This window comes from Lolium rigidum, chromosome 6 (assembly GCF_022539505.1).
Source record: "Lolium rigidum isolate FL_2022 chromosome 6, APGP_CSIRO_Lrig_0.1, whole genome shotgun sequence".
NCBI classification, from domain to species: Eukaryota; Viridiplantae; Streptophyta; class Magnoliopsida; order Poales; family Poaceae; genus Lolium; species Lolium rigidum.
The window spans coordinates 237563928-237585812 of NC_061513.1; positions in this window are offsets into that span (position 1 = coordinate 237563928).

Sequence of the window (21885 nt, forward strand, 5' to 3'; positions counted from 1 at the left end):
TTGTATGCTTTAATTAGAGTTCTTGAGGTTTGGCAACATTACTTGTGGCCAAAAGAATTTATCATACATTCTGATCATGAAGCTTTGAAATATCTGAAAGCCCAATCTACTTTGCATAAGCGTCTTGCTAAGTGGGTTGAGTTCATTGAGTATTTTCCATACATTATTAAGCATAAGAAGGGAAAAGATAATATTGTTGCTGATGCTCTATCTAGGAAGAATATGCTATTAACTCAACTCGATGTTAAAATCCCTGGATTAGAAGTGCTATGTGATTTGTATGCTACTGATCATGATTTTGCTGAACCATATCGCTTATGTGCTCTTGGTAAAGCATGGGAAAAATATCACATACATGATGGGTTCTTGTTTAGAGCTAACAAACTATGTGTTCCAGAATCGTACGTGCGTTTGCTCTTATTGCAGGAATCACATGCTGGAGGTTTGATGGGTCACTTTGGGCGTGAGAAGACGCTACTCATGCTAGCTGACCACTTTTATTGGCCAAAGATGAGGCGGGATGTGGACATGTATGTGAAGAGGTGCATTACTTGCAACAAGTCCAAGTCCAAGCTGAAGCCTCACGGTTTGTATACTCCTTTACCGGCACCTACTACACCTTGGGAAGATATTAGTATGGACTTTGTGTTGGGTTTTCCGCGTACTAAGAGAGGCCATGATTCTATATTTGTGGTAGTGGACAGATTTTCTAAGATGTCACACTTTATTGCTGCTACAAAAGCGACGATGCGTCGCATATTGCTAAACTATTTTTCAGGGAGGTTGTGCGACTACATGGAGTCCCGAAGACTATTGTTTCTGATCGTGATGTGAAGTTTATGAGCTACTTCTGGAAGACGCTGTGGAGAAAGCTGGGGACGAAGCTACTTTTCAGTACTACTTGTCATCCCCAAACTGATGGACAAAATGAAGTGGTGAATAGAACATTCTCACAACTGTTGAGATCCATGATCAAGAAGAACCTGAAGGAGTGGGAAGAGTGTTTTCCGCATGTGGAGTTTGCTTACAACAGGGCGTTACATTCTACCACGGAGCTGTGTCCTTTTGAGGTGGTGTATGGTTTCAAACCCATTACTCCACTTGACTTGTTGCCTTTGCCCATACACGAGAGAGTTAATATGGAGGCATCCAAGAGGGCAGATTTTGTGCGAAAGATCCATGTGAAGACTAAAGAGTTGATAGAGAAGAAAGGCAAGAGCAATGCTGCAAGGATGAACAAGAAGCGCACGGAGATGTTGTTCAAGCCTGGTGATATGGTCTGGGTACATTTTTGCAAGGATAGGTTCCCGAAGCTACGGAAGTCCAAGTTGCTTCCTCGTGGTGCTGGTCCTTACAAAGTGCTTGCCAAGATCAATGATAATGCATACTCGATAGATCTTCCACTTGATGAGTTTGGTGTCAGTAATTCTTTCAATGTTGCTGATTTGACACCATATGACGGAGAAGACCTTGGAGCGTCGAGGTCGACGCCTTTTGAAGGGGGAGATGATGAGGACATCCCTACCACACTACCACCTCCGTCATTACCAACTGAAGATGAACCTGTTGTGAAGCTCAAGTCCAATGAAGTTCGGATTGGACCTATTACAAGGGCTCGTGCGAAGCTACTTAAACAACAGGTGAACTTGTTCCTAAACGATACTTTGATTGATCGAACTTTATACTACCTAAGTCCCATTACTTATGTATCATCAGGTATGAAGAGGAGACAAGCATCGCACGAGGAGAAGAAGAGCAGCTGGACGTGAAGATGGACGTGGAGCTGGACAAGGAGCTGGATGATACGTCTCCGACGTATCGATAATTTATTATGTTCTATGCCATATTATTGATGATACCTACATGTTTTATGCACACTTTATGTCATATTCGTGCATTTTATGGAACTAACCTATTAACAAGATGCCGAAGTGCCGGTTCTCGTTTTCTGCTGTTTTTGGTTTCGAAATCCTAGTAACGAAATATTCTCGGAATTGGACGAAACGAAGACCCGGGGGCCTATTTTGCCACGAACCTTCCGGAAGACCGAAGAGCATACGAAGTGGGGCCACGAGGTGGCCAAACCACAAGGCGGCGCGGCCAAGGGGGGGCCCGCGCCGCCCTGTGGTGTGGGCCCCTCGTCAGCCCCCCGACTCTGCCCTTCCGCCTACTTAAAGCCTCCGTCGCGAAACCCCTGATGAGGAAAAAACCACGATACGGAAAACCTTACTGAGACGCCGCCGCCGCCGATCCCATCTCGGGGAATTCTGGAGATCTCCTCCGGCACCCTGCCGGAGAGGGGATTTATCTCCCGGAGGACTCTACACCGCCATGGTCGCCTCCGGAGTGATGAGTGAGTAGTTCACCCCTGGACTATGGGTCCATAGCAGTAGCTAGATGGTTGTCTTCTCCTCATTGTGCTTCATTGTTGGATCTTGTGAGCTGCCTAACATGATCAAGATCATCTATATGTAATACTCTATGTTGTGTTTGTCGGGATCCGATGGATAGAGAATACCATGTTATGTTAATTATCAAGTTATTACATATGTGTTGTTTATGATCTTGCATGCTCTCCGTTACTAGTAGAGGCTCGGCCAAGTTTTTGCTTTTAACTCCAAGAGGGAGTATTTATGCTCGATAGTGGGTTCATGCCCGCATTGACACCGGGACGAGTGACGAAAGTTCTAAGGTTGTGCTGTGTCTTGTTGCCACTAGGGATAAAACATTGGCGCTATGTCCGAGGATGTAGTTGTTGATTACATTACGCACCATACTTAATGCAATTGTCTGTTGCTTTGCAACTTAATTTTGGAGGGGGTTCGGACGATAACCTGAAGGTGGACTTTTTAGGCATAGATGCAGTTGGATGGCGGTCTATGTACTTTGTCGTAATGCCCAATTAAATCTCACTATACTTATCATGCCATGTATGTGCATTGTTATGCCCTCTCTATTTGTCAATTGCCCGACTGTAATTTGTTCACCCAACATGCTTTTATCTTATGGGAGAGACACCTCTAGTGAACTGTGGACCCCGGTCCATTCTTTTAATACTGAAATACAAATCTTCTGCAATACTTGTTTTTACTGTTTTCTTGCAAACAATCATCTTCCACACAATACGGTTAATCCTTTGTTACAGCAAGCCGGTGAGATTGACAACCTCACTGTTTCGTTGGGGCAAAGTACTTGGGTTGTGTTGTGCAGGTTCCACGTTGGCGCCGAAATCCCTGGTGTTGCGCCGCACTACATCCCGCCGCCATCAACCTTCAACGTGCTTCTTGGCTCCTCCTGGTTCGATAAACCTTGGTTTCTTTTCGAGGGAAAACTTGCTGCTGTGCGCATCATACCTTCCTCTTGGGGTTGCCCAACGAACGTGTGAAATACACGCCATCAAGCATATTTTCTGGCGCCGTTGCCGGGAACTGAAGAAAAGCTACACCACAAAGATTTCTAACTCCCACGTCAACTACACGCCAGCATATTTTCTGGCGCCGTTGCCGGGGAGATCAAGACACGCTGCAAGGGGAGTCTCCACTTCCCAATCTCTTTACTTTGTTTTTGTCTTGCTTTATTTTATTTACTACTTTGTTTGCTGCATTATATCAAAACACAAAAAAAATTAGTTGCTAGTTTTACTTTATTTACTGTCTTGTTTGCTATATCAAAAACACAAAAAAATTAGTTACTTGCATTTGCTTTACTTATTTCATCATGTTTCCTTTTAATTTTACCACAAAAAACATACCGGTAGGACGCGAGTCTATAATTGGGAGGAACAATATAGAGGAATTTTTCACCCATGTTAGTACCGTTGAAGATTTTGAAGATAGACACTTGGTAGAACTTGCTCCTACTTATGAAATTGCTGCTGCTGCTTTAGTTCGCATGTTGGAAACTAAATTTGTTAATCTCAATCCTATAATCCAACACATGTTTCTTACACTTGGTGATATGGAAGAGGGGGAAAAGAAAGATTTTGTTTTAGAAACCCTTCTTAGAGAATTTGGTGGTCTAGCAAGAGAGGCTAGAAAGGTCTTCGCTAAATTTAATATGCTTGGTTCTCATACTAATTTTGTTAGTCTCCTTGAAAAAATGGACATGGATAGGATAAGGTACACTAATAATGCTAATGATGGTGGGGAGATCAAAGCACCAATACCATGTAAACTCCTAGCTATGAATGATGCACTAGAACATAACTATGCTTGGCTTGTTCCCGAAAATTTGTTCGATGAGAGTAGCAAGCCCAAGACTAATGAAAAGGGAGACGCTGAAACTTATGTATCCAATATACTATGCATGGTTGAGAAAACTCCAAACCCCGCTGTAGGTGCACCACCCTTCGATAATACTTGAGTTACACTTTCTGCGCCTAGCTGAAAGGCGTTAAAGAAAAGCGCTTATGGGAGACAACCCATGTTTTTACTCCAGTATTTTTGTTTTATATTTGTGTCTTGGAAGTTGTTTACTACTGTAGCAACCTCTCCTTATCTTAGTTTTATGTTTTGTTGTGCCAAGTAAAGTCTTTGATAGTAAAGTAAGTACTAGATTTGGATTACTGCGCAGTTCCAGATTTCTTTGCTGTAACGAATCTGGGTCTACCTCCCTGTAGGAAGCTCAGAAAATTAAGCCAATTTACGTGCATGATCCTCAGATATGTACGCAACTTTCATTCAATTTGAGCATTTTCATTTGTGCAAGTCTGGTGGCCTAATAAAATCCATCTTTACGGACTGTTCTGTTTTGACAGATTCTGCCTTTTATTTCGCATTGCCTCTTTTGCTATGTTGGATGAATTTCTTTGATCCATTAATGTCCAGTAGCTTTATGCAATGTCCAGAAGTGTTAAGAATGATTGTGTCACCTCTGAACATGTTAATTTTTATTATGCACTAACCCTCTAATGAGTTGTTTCGAGTTTGGTGTGGAGGAAGTTTTCAAGGATCAAGAGAGGAGTATGATGCAATATGATTAAGGAGAGTGAAAGCTCTAAGCTTGGGGATGCCCCGGTGGTTCACCCCTGCATATTATAAGAAGACTCAAGCGTCTAAGCTTGGGGATGCCCAAGGCATACCCTTCTTCATCGACAACATTATCAGGTTCCTCCCCTGAAACTATATTTTTATTCCGTCACATCTTATGCACTTTGCTTGGAGCGTCGGTTTGTTTTTGTTTTTTGTTTTGTTTGAATAAAATGGATCCTAGCATTCACTTTATGGGAGAGAGACACGCTCCGCTGTAGCATATGGACAAATATGTCCTTAGGCTCTACTCATAGTATTCATGGCGAAGTTTCATCTTCGTTAAATTGTTATATGGTTGGAATTGGAAAATGCTACATGTAGTAACTCTAAAATGTCTTGGATAATTTGATACTTGGCAATTGTTGTGCTCATGTTTAAGCTCTTGCATCATATACTTTGCACCCATTAATGAAGAAATACTTAGAGCTTGCTAATTTGGTTTGCATATTTGGTTTCTCTAGAGTCTAGATAATATCTAGTATTGAGTTTTGAACAACAAGGAAGACGGTATGGAGTCTTATAATGTTTACAATATGTCTTTTATGTGAGTTTTACTGTACCGTTCATCCTTGTGTTTGTTTCAAATAACCTTGCTAGCCTAAACCTTGTATCGAGAGGGAATACTTCTCATGCATCCAAAATCCTTGAGCCAACCACTATGCCATTTGTGTCCACCATATCTACCTACTACATGGTATTTATCCGCCATTCCAAAGTAAATTGCTTGAGTGCTACCTTTAAAATTCCATCATTCACCTTTGCAATATATAGCTCATGGGACAAATAGCTTAAAAACTATTGTGGTATTGAATATGTACTTATGCACTTTATCTCTTATTAAGTTGCTTGTTGTTCGATAACCATGCTTCTGGGGACGCCATCAACTATTCTTTGTTGAATATCATGTGAGTTTCTATGCATGTCCGTCTTGTATGAAGTAAGAGAGATCTACCACCTTTATGGTTGGAGCATGCATATTGTTAGAGAAGAACATTGGGCCGCTAACTAAAGCCATGAATCATGGTGGAAGTTTCAGTTTTGGACACACATCCTCAATCTCATATGAGAATAATAATTGTTGCCACATGCTTATGCATTAAAGAGGAGTCCATTATCTCGTTGTCCATGTTGTCCCGGTATGGATGTCTAAGTTGAGAATAATCAAAAGCGAGAAATCCAAAATGCGAGCTTTCTCCTTAGACCTTTGTACAGGCGGCATGGAGGTACCCCATTGTGACACTTGGTTAAAACATGTGCATTGCAAAGATCCGGTAGTCCAAGCTAATTAGGACAAGGTGCGGGCACTATTAGTATACTATGCATGAGACTTGCAACTTGTAAGATATAATTTACATAACTCATATGCTTTATTACTACCGTTGACAAAATTGTTTCATGTTTTCAAAATAAAAGCTCTAGCACAAATATAGCAATCGATGCTTTCCTCTTTGAAGGACCATTCTTTTACCTTTTATGTTGAGTCAGTTCACCTATCTCTCTCCACCTCAAGAAGCAAACACTTGTGTGAACTGTGCATTGATTCCTACATACTTGCATATTGCACTTGTTATATTACTCTATGTTGACAATTATCCATGAGATATACATGTTACAAGTTGAAAGCAACCGCTGAAACTTAATCTTCCATTGTGTTGCTTCAATACCTTTACTTTGATTTATTGCTTTATGAGTTAACTCTTATGCAAGACTTATTGATGCTTGTCTTGAAGTACTATTCATGAAAAGTCTTTGCTTTATGATTCACTTGTTTACTCATGTCATTACCATTGTTTTGATCGCTGCATCCACTGCATATGTTTACAAATAGTATGATCAAGGTTATGATGGCATGTCACTTCAGAAATTATCTTTGTTATCGTTTTACCTGCTCGGGACGAGCAGAACTAAGCTTGGGGATGCTTGATACGTCTCCGACGTATCGATAATTTCTTATGTTCTATGCCATATTATTGATGATACCTACATGTTTTATGCACACTTTATGTCATATTCGTGCATTTTCCGGAACTAACCTATTAACAAGATGCCGAAGTGCCGGTTCTCGTTTTCTGTTGTTTTTGGTTTCAGAAATCCTAGTAACGAAATATTCTCGGAATTGGATGAAACGAAGACCCAGGGGCCTATTTTGCCACGAACCTTCCAGAAGACCGAAGAGCATACGAAGTGGGGCCACGAGGTGGCCAAACCACAAGGCGGCGCGGCCAAGGGGGGGCCCGCGCCGCCCTGTGGTGTGGGCCCCTCGTCGGCCCCCCGACTCTGCCCTTCCGCCTACTTAAAGCCTCCGTCGCGAAACCCCTGATGAGAAAAACCACGATACGGAAAACCTATGCGAGATGCCGCCGCCGCCGATCCCATCTCGGGGGATTCCGGAGATCTCCTCCGGCACCCTGCCGGAGAGGGGATTCATCTCCCGGAGGACTCTACACCGCCATGGTCGCCTCCGGAGTGATGAGTGGGTAGTTCACCCCTGGACTATGGGTCCATAGCAGTAGCTAGATGGTTGTCTTCTCCTCATTGTGCTTCATTGTTGGATCTTGTGAGCTGCCTAACATGATCAAGATCATCTATCTATAATACTCTATGTTGTGTTTGTCGGGATCCGATGGATAGAGAATACCATGTTATGTTAATTATCAAGTTATTACATATGTTTTGTTTATGATCTTGCATGCTCTCCGTTACTAGTAGAGGCTCTGGCCAAGTTTTTGCTTTTAACTCCAAGAGGGAGTATTTATGCTCGATAGTGGGTTCATGCCTGCATTGACACCGGGACGAAGTGATGTAAAGTTCTAAGGTTGTGCTGTGTCTGTTGCCACTAGGGATAAAACATTGGCGCTATGTCCGAGGATGTAGTTGTTGATTACATTACGCACCATACTTAATGCAATTGTCCGTTGCTTTGCAACTTAATACCGGAGGGGTTCGGACGATAACCTGAAGGTGGACTTTTTATGCATAGATGCGGTTGGATGGCGGTCTATGTACTTTGTCGTAATGCCCAATTAAATCTCACTATACTTATCATGCCATGTATGTGCATTGTTATGCCCTCTCTATTTGTCAATTGCCCGACCGTAATTTGTTCACCCAACATGCTTTTATCTTATGGGAGAGACACCTCTAGTGAACTGTGGACCCCGGTCCATTCTTTTAATACTCGAAATACAAATCTGTCGCAATACTTGTTTTTACTCGTTTTCTTGCAAACAATCATCTTCCACACAATACGGTTAATCCTTTGTTACAGCAAGCCGGTGAGATTGACAACCTCACCGTTTCGTTGGGGCAAAGTACTTGGGTTGTGTTGTGCAGGTTCCACGTTGGCGCCGGAATCCCCGGTGTTGCGCCGCACTACATCCCGCCGCCATCAACCTTCAACGTGCTTCTTGGCTCCTCCTGGTTCGATAAACCTTGGTTTCTTTCTGAGGGAAAACTTGCTGCTGTGCGCATCATACCTTCCTCTTGGGGTTGCCCAACGAACGTGTGAAATACACGCCATCACTGGACATGAAGAAATCTCATGGACGCGCGAGGGAGGAGCGAGAGGCATGCGCGAGAGGAGAAGACGAAGTCCAGGCCGGCCCAGCACCCGGTCAAACCGGCCGCCACGCCGGCGCGCCCGGTCCCTGGCCCGATCCGACCGGGTGGCAGGCCGGATCTACCCCGGCGCCAACCGGGCGCCACGCTGATGCCAACCGGGGACGTTACTGCGCGACAATTTCCCCGCCCGGTTGGAACCCGGTCCCTGGCCCGGTTTGAACCGGCCAGCCCGGCCCCAGGCCCGGTCGACCGGCCTCCAGACCGGCCGTGTCCGAGTCTGTCTCGACAAGATCTATTCTGGGTCGGTTATTCTTGTATCTTTTCGACCAGAAGTCGTCCCGGACGCCTATATAAGTGCCCAGGACGCCCCCTAGCTGTTTTAGACCACGTTTAAGATAAACCTTAGTTCTTAGTTGTTTGCTCTGCAAAAACTATTGAATCTCCTACACCATATTGCTTGATATTGTGTAGATCTGAAAAGTCTTGTGTGATCTGCTATTCCATTGGGAATTAGACGGTTGCAACTTACCGCTTCGTGGTCGGCAAGTGTGTGGAGTTGCGAATATCTTGCAGGGTTGAGAGTTGTTGCATTGGCGACAGGGACCAATCGAGAGATCTCGTTACGTCATACAAGTTATCATCCACTTCATCAAGTTACCTCCGCTGCAATCACCCCGTGATCATCATCACCACCGTTGCTTACTGAGAAGATCGGGCCACCCCTTATCATTTCAGCTATTTATTGGTTTTTAAAATTGAACCTAAAAACTAAACGTACCGATTCCTATTGTACCCACAGACACCAACATGTGGGGTCTGGTCCAGGTCAGCTGCCTCGTTGGTAGTTGACTAGGTCAAACAGGTCATCGGCCCCAGTGCCACATTGACATCACCGGCGGCTTGACGCCGGCGAGTCAGAGCGTGACGGCGACGCCGATTTCGGGCTCCCCTGGATGGTCTACTACACGTTTCAGGACACCCTCGACCTACTGAGCACGATGGTGGTGGTGGTTCACCGGAATACTCACCGGAGCATCGCCGGAGAAGACATCTGCGGCGGCGCTGCTCCGGCCAAATGGCTAACCCGAGCTAGAGATGATGCTAGAAAGCGAGAGTAGGCTCTACAGGCGCGCAAACTCACCCTGAGTAAGATAGTGTGGTCGGCGACGTCGATTGTTGACGGAGACGACGAGGATTTCACCATTACCGATGAGGTACTGCAAAAGGGAATGATCAAATTATCCCAGCTCCGAGCTCCCCTTGATGCCTGCTTGCGTCCAGATGCTCCTCTCGACGAGGCGCTCCTCCTCGACCAAGCTACGAGCTCCAGGCTGGCTCCAGTCGACGGCTTCATCTTCGACTCCAGCGATAGTGAGTGGATGAACACGAGAGATAGAGGGTGTCTGAGAAGAAATGGAGGGGCGGCAAGGTTCTAGGGTTTCCTGGAGAAGCTCCTGGCATATTTATAGGGCGAGGCGAGGTCTGGTTCATCGGCTCGCCGGCGGTGCTGGCCGAGATGCACCGGCGACGGTGAGCTACATTCGGGCGTGAATCTTGATGCGCATGGATAGACTCGGACGCGAGGACGATAGTGTGGAGCTCTAGAACCTTCTGCGGCGTCCGGGACATCCTTATCGTCGACGAGGTCGGCGTCTACTGGCGTTGCCGCGGTGTCGGCCTCGGAGAAGAAGACGATGATGGCGACCTTCTTTTTAATCGCGAAACTGTACACGGACCGTTTCTAGTTGGGCTGGGCTACGTCGCGGGCTTCAGCTGGGTAGGCTTCGTGGGCTGCGACGGCCTGCTGAGGTCCACCATGTAAGACTCTCCTTTTTCTCCTTTTTCTATTTTCTTTTTTTATTTTCTGTTTTGAATTTTGTTATTTAAATTCAAATCTGATTTCTATTTTGTTCTACAGGTTCTAAATTATTTGAATATAAATACAACTTTATAAGCATGCTCACTGCCTAATGTTGTTGTTTAACAAGTTTTTAAATTTTGATTAGATTGATATTTGGTGAGATTTGAGTGAAGTGGAAATGGTTTTAATTATGTATCTCAAGTCCCTTTTTAAATTTAAGAACCAAATTTATTTAGGTGATTTGAAATTTATAACATTTGCATGATGAACATATGATTAGGGTTTGCTAATGTACTTAACAATATTGGTTGTTCATATGTATTTTAAATATGAAGATGGTTTTATGGTCATGATTTCATGTGTCAATTATTTCTAAAGATTAAAGAATATGGTTGGATACACTCTATAATTACGACTCTTGCTTAGCACTTCTAGCTTAGATGTATACTTGTGATCTATGATACACAAGTTAGGGAACAATATTTTAGGTGGATTGGATCCTATGTGAAAAGGTTTAGGGTTTTGATAATGCTTCACTAATTGAAGTATAAATATGCATGAGGCATGGCAGGGTTCTACTTATAATCCCAAGTGATACTTGGATTGAAATGCAAAGGGGATCTAGGGTTTTAGTTGTGATCAATCAAGTGATACACAAGCTATAATTGGGTATAAGCATTAACTAAAATTATGTTTAATTGGCTAGGGTTACTTCTCCTCATTAAGTTAGAATTATTGTATCAAGGCAATGCTAAGGTTATCCCTAGTATTTGGATAAGCAAGGTTTAGTTAATGTCATTACTCATCCATACAAGGCATGAGGATTGGTTTGGGGTTAACTACTAGTGATATACTTATTATTTCATGTGATAGATAGGATCTATGGATCATATAGGTTTAATTTGTCATCTAAATTCACAAGGTATGATCATGCATTAGACAAGATCCACTCATTCCTCACTAATCCCTCTTTAATATTCCTCTCACCACACTCATCCTAGATTCTTAGGTTTATAATTAATACCAAGTTGTGATGATTATGGAATTGGTTTCCTAAGGTATTGCTATTGGAATAGGGTTCTCACCTCCAAGATCAAATATTGACTTGAACAACTAGGATTAGTACTTCTCTAATATTCTTGTATGAACATGGCTATGGTTAGTATTATAACTTCTCTCACTTCTCAATGTTTTGGAATATCCTAAGGTACTACTCAAGAGATGACGATATGATCCTCTAAATATATGGTTTGCCTAGGAATTCTACCTTGGTATCTTCTGTAGCGTGTTCTTCAGGAAATCTAATAAACCTGCATCTTGTGGTATGCCTCCACCTCCTAGCTTCTTCATCTTGATCCTAGCTAATTCATATTGAGTGGCTCTATGTGTTTGTTCCCATGTATCATGGTACTAGATGAGCAAATGGATGAAGGGTGTGGCTCTATTTATAGGCTTGGGCAAGCTCTAGTATCATGACACATAGGTGGTGACTCTTGTTTTGGTTTGATGAGTAAGGTTCTTGGTTATCATGCCCTCATCCATAGCAATCCTTTGAGCATGAGGTGGCATAGCTTGGAAAGCAAGTCATGTAGATATTTTCATCCTATGTGGCATGATCATTATCCTCTCATATGATTTATCTTTGGATAGCCAAGTGGCATTTGTTACTAAATATCTTGTGAATGCTTTTATTATTGTGGATGAGTCACTATATCATATTTGATTGAATTTATATTATAATATTGGTCAAAAGGTCAAGGTTGAAGGTTATTCCTCAATTTTGGATAGTTGGTGTTTGATTTCACCAAGGCATGATCAAATGAGTTTCAAAATACTCATAGTTAGTTTTATTCAAATAGTTTGAACTATAATTTGTAATGTAAATGTATTTAGTTTTATGATATTTCATATATTTAATAAGTTATGATTTAAATAAGAATGTGTCGATTTTATGCACTTTCGACCCCGTGGTTTACCTTATTTGGTAATGTTTAAAAATGAATTAAATTACACACAAAGGTAGTTGCTAACTTTTAAGTGTTATTAAGTTGGGGTTTGATTCTTAAAGAATATGTTATTGTAAGAATACCATGTTATGATCCTTTATTGGATCTGGTATTTAATCCTCATTTAAGGTGTTGTTTATTGTAAAACTAATTCCATTTGATCTAGCCCATAGATCAAATCATCTCTACCCAAAACAGAGTTTTAGCAAAGATCACAGTGAAGTTTATAGCGCTCGACTTGATGATCTACTTCAATTCCAGCAAGTCAAGTGAAACTTCGATTATCGTGGTAAGTTTTATTTGAAAGCGCGAAAATTTCCCGGATTTTCTATGCATGAATGCAATGCACACTTTGGTGTTCTCTCATTTTATTGCCTCTAAACCTGAGATATTACAGTGCACCGCTACCGACGGTCATATTTTGCAACTACAGTCTGTTCCATCCAAGATGGAGTGACGTGGCGGAGAGCTCGGGAAGGGTTTAGGGCGACGAGCCAGCGACCCACGGTGAGGGACGCGCGCTCAGATCCGTCGATCCTCTCCGCGACCTCACTCCCTTTTTTTGCTTTTCTGCATGAACATCACAGCGCATTAAGTCTTGATCGGCAGCGTGCTCATGCTCCTTCCGGTAAACACCAGCCACAAGGACGTGTGTCGACGTCGCGTTGGAGGTGCCTCCGGTCACCGTGGCGTCAATGGTGCCCAACCACTGCGCGGCCGAGGGCGTCACGGGCATCAGAGCTTGACATGAGGGAGACAATGATGTCGACGATTGCCTTGGGCGCCATGTTGATAGGAGGCAATGGACATGGGGATGTCATCCTGAATCATAACATCTCTGTGATAGGAGAGCTTGTCGCTGATTGGGGTCTGCTACATGTCCGGTAGCCCGTCCTAGCTAAGGCAAGAGGGAGCCATGACAGTCCTTGGCTCCTCCGAGGCTCCAACGTCGCAGCTACTCGGATCCTACGCTGGCACGACAATCTTGCCTATTCGGGTTTTGGAACGAGGTAACGTGGGATTTGAGAGGATCTCATGTACCATCAAATTTCATGTACACCATCTCACAATTAATAGTCTGCCAAATTTGAGGTAATAAAATATGATTTGATTAGATTGCCGGTAATTGAGCGCCAATGAGGAAACCGAAAGAAGATTGCGTGCGTGATTTTTGTAGCTCTATCATGATATTTGATTGTATTAATAGCACGAGGGGAAGGAATATATGGGCTCATCTCTTTCTTTTTAGCTGCATGCAGTGAGTTTAGTTAGGAATGATAAATAATGATAGCCTACTAATTACGGTGAACCTATGTGACATCGGATACAATTTAGACGCTCCGGATGAACGCAAAATGCAAATTGACCTACCATCACCAACTGGTATATAATACTCCCTCCGTTCCTATATATAAGTCATATAGGTTTTTGAGAAAAATTCCAGAATATAAGGTTTATTGCATTGCTCTATTTGTATGGACAATATTTTTAGAGATTTGATTAGGTTTACTTATCTTATACAAAGTCCTCTATTAGCTCACTGCAATTACCTAGGGTTAATCCTAGCCAAACATGGTGTAATTTTTCCTAAATATGCATTCCTTAATTTCCGTGCCAAAAACTATATGGCTTATATTTAGGACCGGAGGGAGTAGTAAAGATAGTTGAACGCCCGTGCGTTGCTACGGCTTCTCAAATTTTATTGTCGCACATGTAAACATAATGCGCGTAAACCTTTACATGTATAAAAGGATATCATATTATTATAAAAACAATGAGTTTCTTCTTTGCTTAAAATGTAAGTTGATGAGAATTCATTGCTTAACACCATATGCGTATAAATAGGTATGAAAACGAAGGGGAGACGGACAAAAGTGGTTGTTTTCATTCTTTTTTTGCGGAACCAAAAACAAATACAGAAATCTCCAAAAACAAAAACAGATATTGTCAGAAATAGGTACATACCAAATACGGCGTGAATACCGAGCAATACGGATATTGGCCGGAACCAAAGGAATCATTGAATAATGCAAAAAATCTAAAACATTGAAGACAACAAATTTATTTCTTAATTTTAGTGCGGTATCCGATTTACTATGGAATAGGGAAATGTCAAACTATTGGAGCCACTCAATGCATGAAGGGATTACATGGTCGTCAATTTAGGGAGGATCCGATTTGAAATTTCATCTTGAAAAGGACCGTGCACAACAACCCTAAAACGGAAATTTCATGTTAGCCAGAAACGGAAATGTTTAACCGGAAAAGGATGTTCCGTTTTCATTTCCGCTTCCGCCAAAAAAAATATGTTTCCGTTTTCATTGTGCTATCATGTTAGATCTTGTGAGCTGCCTATCATGATCAAGATCATCTATTTGTAATCCTTCATGTTGTGTTTGTTGGGATCCGATGAATATTGAATACTATGTCAAGTTGATTATCAATCTATCATATATGTTATTTATGTTCTTGCATGCTCTCCGTTGCTAGTAGAGGCTCCGGCCAAGTTGATACTTGTGACTCCAAGAGGGGGTATTTATGCTCGATAGTGGGTTCATGCCTCCATTAAATATGGGACAAGTGATGAGAAAGTTCTAAGGTTGTGGATGTCTCGTTGCCACTAGGGATAAAACATCGATGCTTTGTCTAAGGATATTTGTGTTGATTACATTACGCACCATACGTAATGCAATTGTCTGTTGTTTACAACTTAATACTGGAAGGGGTTCAGATGATAACATGAAGGTGGACTTTTTAGGCATAGATGCATGCTGGATAGCGGTCTATGTACTTTGTCGTAATGCCCTGATTAAATCTCATAGTACTCATCATGATATATGTATGTGCATTGTTATGCCTTCTTTATTTGTCAATTGCCCAACTCGTAATTTGTTCACCCAACATCTGCTATCTTATGGGAGAGACACCACTAGTGATCCGTGGACCCCGGTCCTATTCTTTACATCCGAAATACAATCTGCTGCAATTGTTCTTTACTTGTTCTTTGCAAACAAACATCATCATCCACACTATACATCTAATCCTTTGTTTACAGCAAGCCGGTGAGATTGACAACCTCGCTCGTTACGTTGGGGCAAAGTTCTGTGATTGTGTTGTGCAGGTTCCACGTTGGCGCCGGAATCCCTGGTGTTGCGCCGCACTACGCTCCTCCGCCATCAACCTTCAACGTGCTTCTTGACTCCTACTGGTTCGATTAAACCTTGGTTTCTTACTGAGGGAAACTTGCTACTGTGCTCATCACACCTTCCTCTTGGGGTTCCCAACGGACGTGTCAACTACACGCATCAAGCAAATTTCTGGCGCCGTTGCCGGGGAGATCAAGACACGCTGCAAGGGGAGTCTCCACTTCCAATCTCTTTACTTTGTTTTTGTCTTGCTTTACTTTATTTACTACTTTTTTTGCTGCACTTAAACAAAACACAAAAAAATTAGTTGCTAGCTTTACTTTATTTACTGTCTTGTTCTCTATATCAAAAACACAAAAAAATTAGTTACTTGCATTTTACTTTTATTATCATGTCTAGCTCTGCACCTGTTACTTCTTCACCTGAGGAATTAGTCTTCACTTTTAAACAAGGGGATGAGGAGAGTTTTAAAGATGCTTGGTCCAGAATTTTTGATTCTTATCGTAAAGCTGAACCTCAAATGACTCTAAGTTTGCTCCTTAGTAATTTTTATTTTGGGCTTATGATTCGCTATAGATATGCCTTGGATGCTCGTAGTGGGAGGAGATTTCCTTCATTGCGACGGTGATCAAGCTTTTAATGCCATAAAAAAATTGGTTGCATCACATAGTTCAGCTAATAACTTTGATTCAGCTCTTATTAGCATTTATAATAGATTAAACACTCTTGAGACAAGTGCATCTTGCTTGGAAAAAAATTATAGTTATGTTCGTAACCGTCTTGATCAAGTTTTGGTGAACTCTGAACCTTCAATATGGGATCCTAATATTAAAGTTGTTATAGGTGGTGAAACTTTTCATGCCAATTGTGATATTATGTCTGAATTTTGCCTTATGCCTAAGAGTATTTACGAATCTTTGACACTTTGGGGACTCATTGAAGGGGGAGAAGGAATAACTCTTATTGATAACTCTGTTATAACTCCTAAGGGAATAGACGAGGGTGTGCATACAACCATTCTTGGAAGAACAATATCGACTGATTATCTTGTTATTGATTGTGTAGGAACAGGACAAATCACACTCGGAAGATCCTCGCTGAAACTATTGGGAGCAGTCATAGATGTGGGAGAAGGCACCTTAAAATTCACCTCTACACCGGGAGGTAGACATGTATTCCCTAAATCAAAGGGTAAGAAAAAGAATAAGAAAGGTAGGTGTAATGCCCGAGGTAATGCTCCATCTCTCGATAATACTTGATTCACACTTTCTGCGCCTAGCTGAAAGGCGTTAAAGAAAAGCACTTATGGGAGACAACCCATTATTTTACTTCTGCACTTTGTTTTATATTTGAGTCTTGGAAGTTGTTTACTACTGTAGCAACCTCTTCTTATCTTTATTTTAATGCATTTTTGTGCCAAGTAAAGTCTTTGATAGTAAAGCCAATACTAGATTTGGATTACTGCGCAGGAACAGATTTCTTGCTGTCACGAATTTGAGCAGTAGTCTCTGTAGAAAATTTATAAAAATCTGCCAATTTACGTGCGTGATCCTCAGATATGTACGCAACTTTCATTCAATTTGGGAATTTTCATCTGAGCAAGTCTGGTGCCACTTTAAAATTCTTCTTTACGAACTGTTCTGTTTTGACAGATTCTGCCTTTTATTTCGCATTGCCTCTTTTGCTATGTTTGATGGATTTCTTTGTTCCATTAACTTTCAGTAGCTTTGTGCAATGTCCAGAAGTGTTAAGAATGATTATGTAACCTCTGAATATATGAATTATGCACTCGACCCTCTAATGAGTTTGTTTCGAGTTTGGTGTGGAGGAAGTTTTCAAGGGTCAAGAGAGGAGGATGATACAATATGATCAAGAAGAGTGAAAAGTCAAAGCTTGGGGATGCCCCCGTGGTTCATCCCTGCATATTTTAAGAAGACTCAAGCGTCTAAGCTTGGAGATTCCCAAGGCATCCCTTCTTCATCGACAACTTATCAGGTTCCTCTAGTGAAACTATATTTTTATTCCGTCACATCTTATGTGCTTTACTTGGAGCGTCTTTATGTTCTTGTTTTTGTTTTTGTTTGAATAAAATCGGATCCTAGCATTCCTTGTGTGGGAGAGAGACACGCTCCGCTGTTTCGTATGAACACATATGTTCTTAGCTTCATCTTTAATGTTCATTGCGAAATTTGAACTACTTCATTCATTGTTATATGGTTAGAAACGGAAAATGCCGCATGTGGTAAATGGTTTAATGTCTTGAATAATGTGATACTTGGAAATTGTTGTGCTCATATAGATCTTTTTTAAGCTCTTGCATCATGTACCTTGTACTCATTAATGAATAACTACATAGAGCTTGTTAAAATTTGGTTTGCATGATTGATCTCTAGAGTCTAGATATTTTCTGGTTGAGGTGTTTGAACAACAAGGGGACAATATAAAGTCTTATAATAGTTACAATATGTTCATATGTGAGCTTTGCTGCACCTTTTATACTTGAGTTTGCTTCAAACAACCTTGCTAGCCTAGCCTTGTATTGAGAGGAATTCTTCTCGTGCATCCAAATCCTTGAGCCAATAACCATGCCATTTGTGTCCACCATACCTACCTACTACATGGTATTTCTCCGCCATTCCAAAGTAAATTACTTGAGTGCTACCTTTAAAATTTCTATTCTTTGCCTTTGCAATATATAGCTCATGGGACAAATAGCTTAAAAACTATCGTGGTGAAGAATATGTACTTATGTGTCTTATTTCTTAGTAAGTTTCTTGTTGAGCGGTAACCATGTTTTCTGGGGACGCCATCAACTCTTTTACCTTTGTTGAATATCATGTGAGTTGCTATGCATGTTCGTCTTGTCTGAAGTAAGGGCGATTCTCACAATCAAATGGTTTGAGTATGTGATACGTCTCCAACGTATCGATAATTTCTTATGTTCCATGCCACATTATTGATGATATCTACATGTTTTATGCATACTTTATGTCGTATTTATGCATTTTCCGGCACTAACCTATTAACAAGATGCCGAAGAGCCGATTGTCGTTTTCGCTGTTTTTGGTTTCAGAAATCCTAGTAAGGAAATATTCTCAGAATTGGACGTAATCAACGCCAGGGGCCTATTTTTCCACGAAGCTTCCAGAAGACCGGAGGACTTACGAAGTGGGGCCACGAGGTGGCCAGACACTAGGGCGGCGCGGCCCAGGTGCTGGCCGCGCGGCCCTAGCGTGTGGGCCCCTCGTGTGGCCCCTTGACCTGCCCTTCCGCCTACATATAGTCTTCGTCGCGAAACCCCCAGTACCGAGAGCTACGATACGGAAAACCTTCCAGAGACGCCGCCGCCGCCAATCCCATCTCGGGGGATTCAGGAGATCGCCTCCGGCACCCTGCCGGAGAGGGGAATCATCTCCCGGAGGACTCTTCACCGCCATGGTCGCCTCCGGAGTGATGAGTGAGTAGTTCACCCCTGGACTATGGGTCCATAGCAGTAGCTAGATGGTCGTCTTCTCCTTATGTGCTTCATTGTCGGATCTTGTGAGCTGCCTAACATGATCAAGATCATTGATAACCCACAAAAATAGGTGATCGCAGCAGTCTTCGCGGGTGGTAAAACCCTATTTATTGATTCGACACAAGGGGAGACAAAGAATACTTATAAGCCTTAACAACTGAGTTGTCAATTCAGCTGCACCTGGAAAAGCACTAATAACAGGGGTGATGTGAAAGCAGCAGTAGTATGAGAGCAATAGTAACAGTAACACAGCAGCAGTAGCAATAACACAGGAGCAATGGCACCGGAAAATAGTTGATACTACTTCCAATGACATGTAGAACGAGTATATAATGATGAGAGATGGACCGGGGTTCCCAGCGATCTACACTAGTGGTAACTCTCCAATAACAAGTAACAAGTGTTGGGTGAACAAATTACAGTTGGGAAATTGATAGGAATCAAAGCATTAAGACAGAACATCAAGATCATTAATCATGTAGGCATGTTTTCCATATATAGTCGTACGTGCTCGCAATGAGAAACTTGCACAACATCTTTTTTCCTACCAGCCGGTGGCAGCCGGGCCTCTAGGGAATCTACTGGATATTAAGGTACTCCTTTTAATAGAGTACCGGAGCAAAGCATTAACACTCCGTGAAAACATGTGATCCTCACATCACCACCATCCCCTCCGGTTGTCCCGATTTCGTCACTTCGGGGCCTTTGGTTCCGGACAGCGACATGTGCATACAACTTGTAGATACAATCTAAGCAATAAGTATAGAGCTTAAATCTAAGATCATGCCACTCGGGCCCTAGTGACAAGCATTAAGCATAACAAGATTGCAGCAACAATAACTTCACAAACTTTATAGATAGACTAATCATAATGTATCATCCATTGGATCCCAACAAACACAACACCGATTACATCAGATGGATCTCAATCATGTAAGGCAGCTCATGAGACCATTGTATTGAAGTACATGGGATAGAGAGTACCAACTAGCTATAGCTAGAACCCGTAGTCCATGGGGGAACTACTCACGGAGCATGATGGAGGCGATGGCGTCGATGGAGATGGCTTCCGGGGGCACTTCCCCGTCCCGGCAGGGTGCCGGAACAGAGACTTCTGTCCCCCGAATTGGAGTTTCGCGATGGCGGCGGCGCCCCTGGAGTCTTTCTGGAGTTTCGTCAAAAGGTATCGAGTTTTTAGGTCAAAAGGGCTTTTATAGGCGAAGAGGCGGCGCAGGAGGGGCAACAGGGTGCCCTCCCCATAGGCCGGCGCGGCCAGGGGCTGGCCCACGCGGCCCTATGGTGTGGGGGCCCCAGGCCTCCCCTCTGACTCCCCTTCGGTGTCCTGGTCCGTCTCGGTGAATTATGATGTTTGGTCTTCGTTTCGTCGAATTCGAGAATATTGCCCGAACAGCCTTTTCGGAACCAAAAACAGCGAGAAAACGAGAACCGGCACCGTGGCATCTTGTTAATAGGTTAGTTCCGGAAAACGCATAAAATCATCATAAAGTGCAAGCAAAACATGTAAGTATTGTCATAAAACAAGCATGGAACATCAGAAATTATGGATACGTTGGAGACGTATCAGCATCCCCAAGCTTAGTTCCTACTCGTCCTCGAGTAGGTAAACGATAAAAAGAATAATTTCTGTAGTGACATGCTACTTACATAACCTTGATCATACTATTACAAAGCATATGAGATGAATGAAGTGACTCAAGGCAATGATCTATAGTTGCTAACAAATAGATAACATATAGCAAAACTTTTCATGAAGAGTACTTTCAAGACAAGCATCAAAAGCCTTGCACAAGAGTTAACTCATAAAGCAATAGATTCAAAGTAAAGGCATCGAAGCAACACAAAGGAAGATTTAAGTTTCAGCAGTTGCTTTCAACTTTCAACATGCATATCTCATGGATAATTGTCAACATAAAGTAATATAATAAGTGCAAATAAGCAAGTATGTAAGAATCAATGCACAGTTGACACAAGTGTTTGCTTCTAAGATGGAAGGAAGTAGGTAAACTGACTCAACATAAAGTAAAAGAATGGCCCTTCGCAGAGGGAAGCATTGATTGCTATATTTGTGCTAGACCTTTGGTTTTGAAAACATAAAGAGAGCATAAAAGTAAAGTTTTGAGAGGTGTTTGTTGTTGTCAACGAATGGTAGTGGGCACTCTAACCCCTTGCCGGACAAACCTTCAAAGAGCGGCTCCCATTTTATTTTTATTTTTGTGTGGCACTCCTTCCAACCTTTCTTTCACAAACCATGGCTAACCGAATCCTCGGGTGCCCGCCAACAATCTCATACCATGAAGGAGTGCCTTTTTATTTTAGTTTTATTATGATGACACTCCTCCCCACCTTTGCTTTCTCAAGCCATGGCTAACCGAATCCTTCGGGTGCCGTCCAACAATCACATACCATGGAGGAGTGTCTATTTTTGTTAATTAATTTGGGACTCGGGAATCCCATTGCCAGCTCTTTTTGCAAAGTTATTGGATAAGCGGATGAAGCCACTAGTCCATTGGTGAAAGTTGCCCAACAAGATTGAAAGATAAACACCACATACTTCCTCATGAGCTATTAAACATTGACACAAATCAGAGGTGATAAATTTTGAATTGTTTAAAGGTAGCACTCAAGCAATTTACTTTGGAATGGCGGAAAAATACCATGTAGTAGGTAGGTATGGTGGACACAAATGGCATAGTGGTTGGCTCAAGGTTTTGGATGCACGAGAAGCATTCCCTCTCAGTACAAG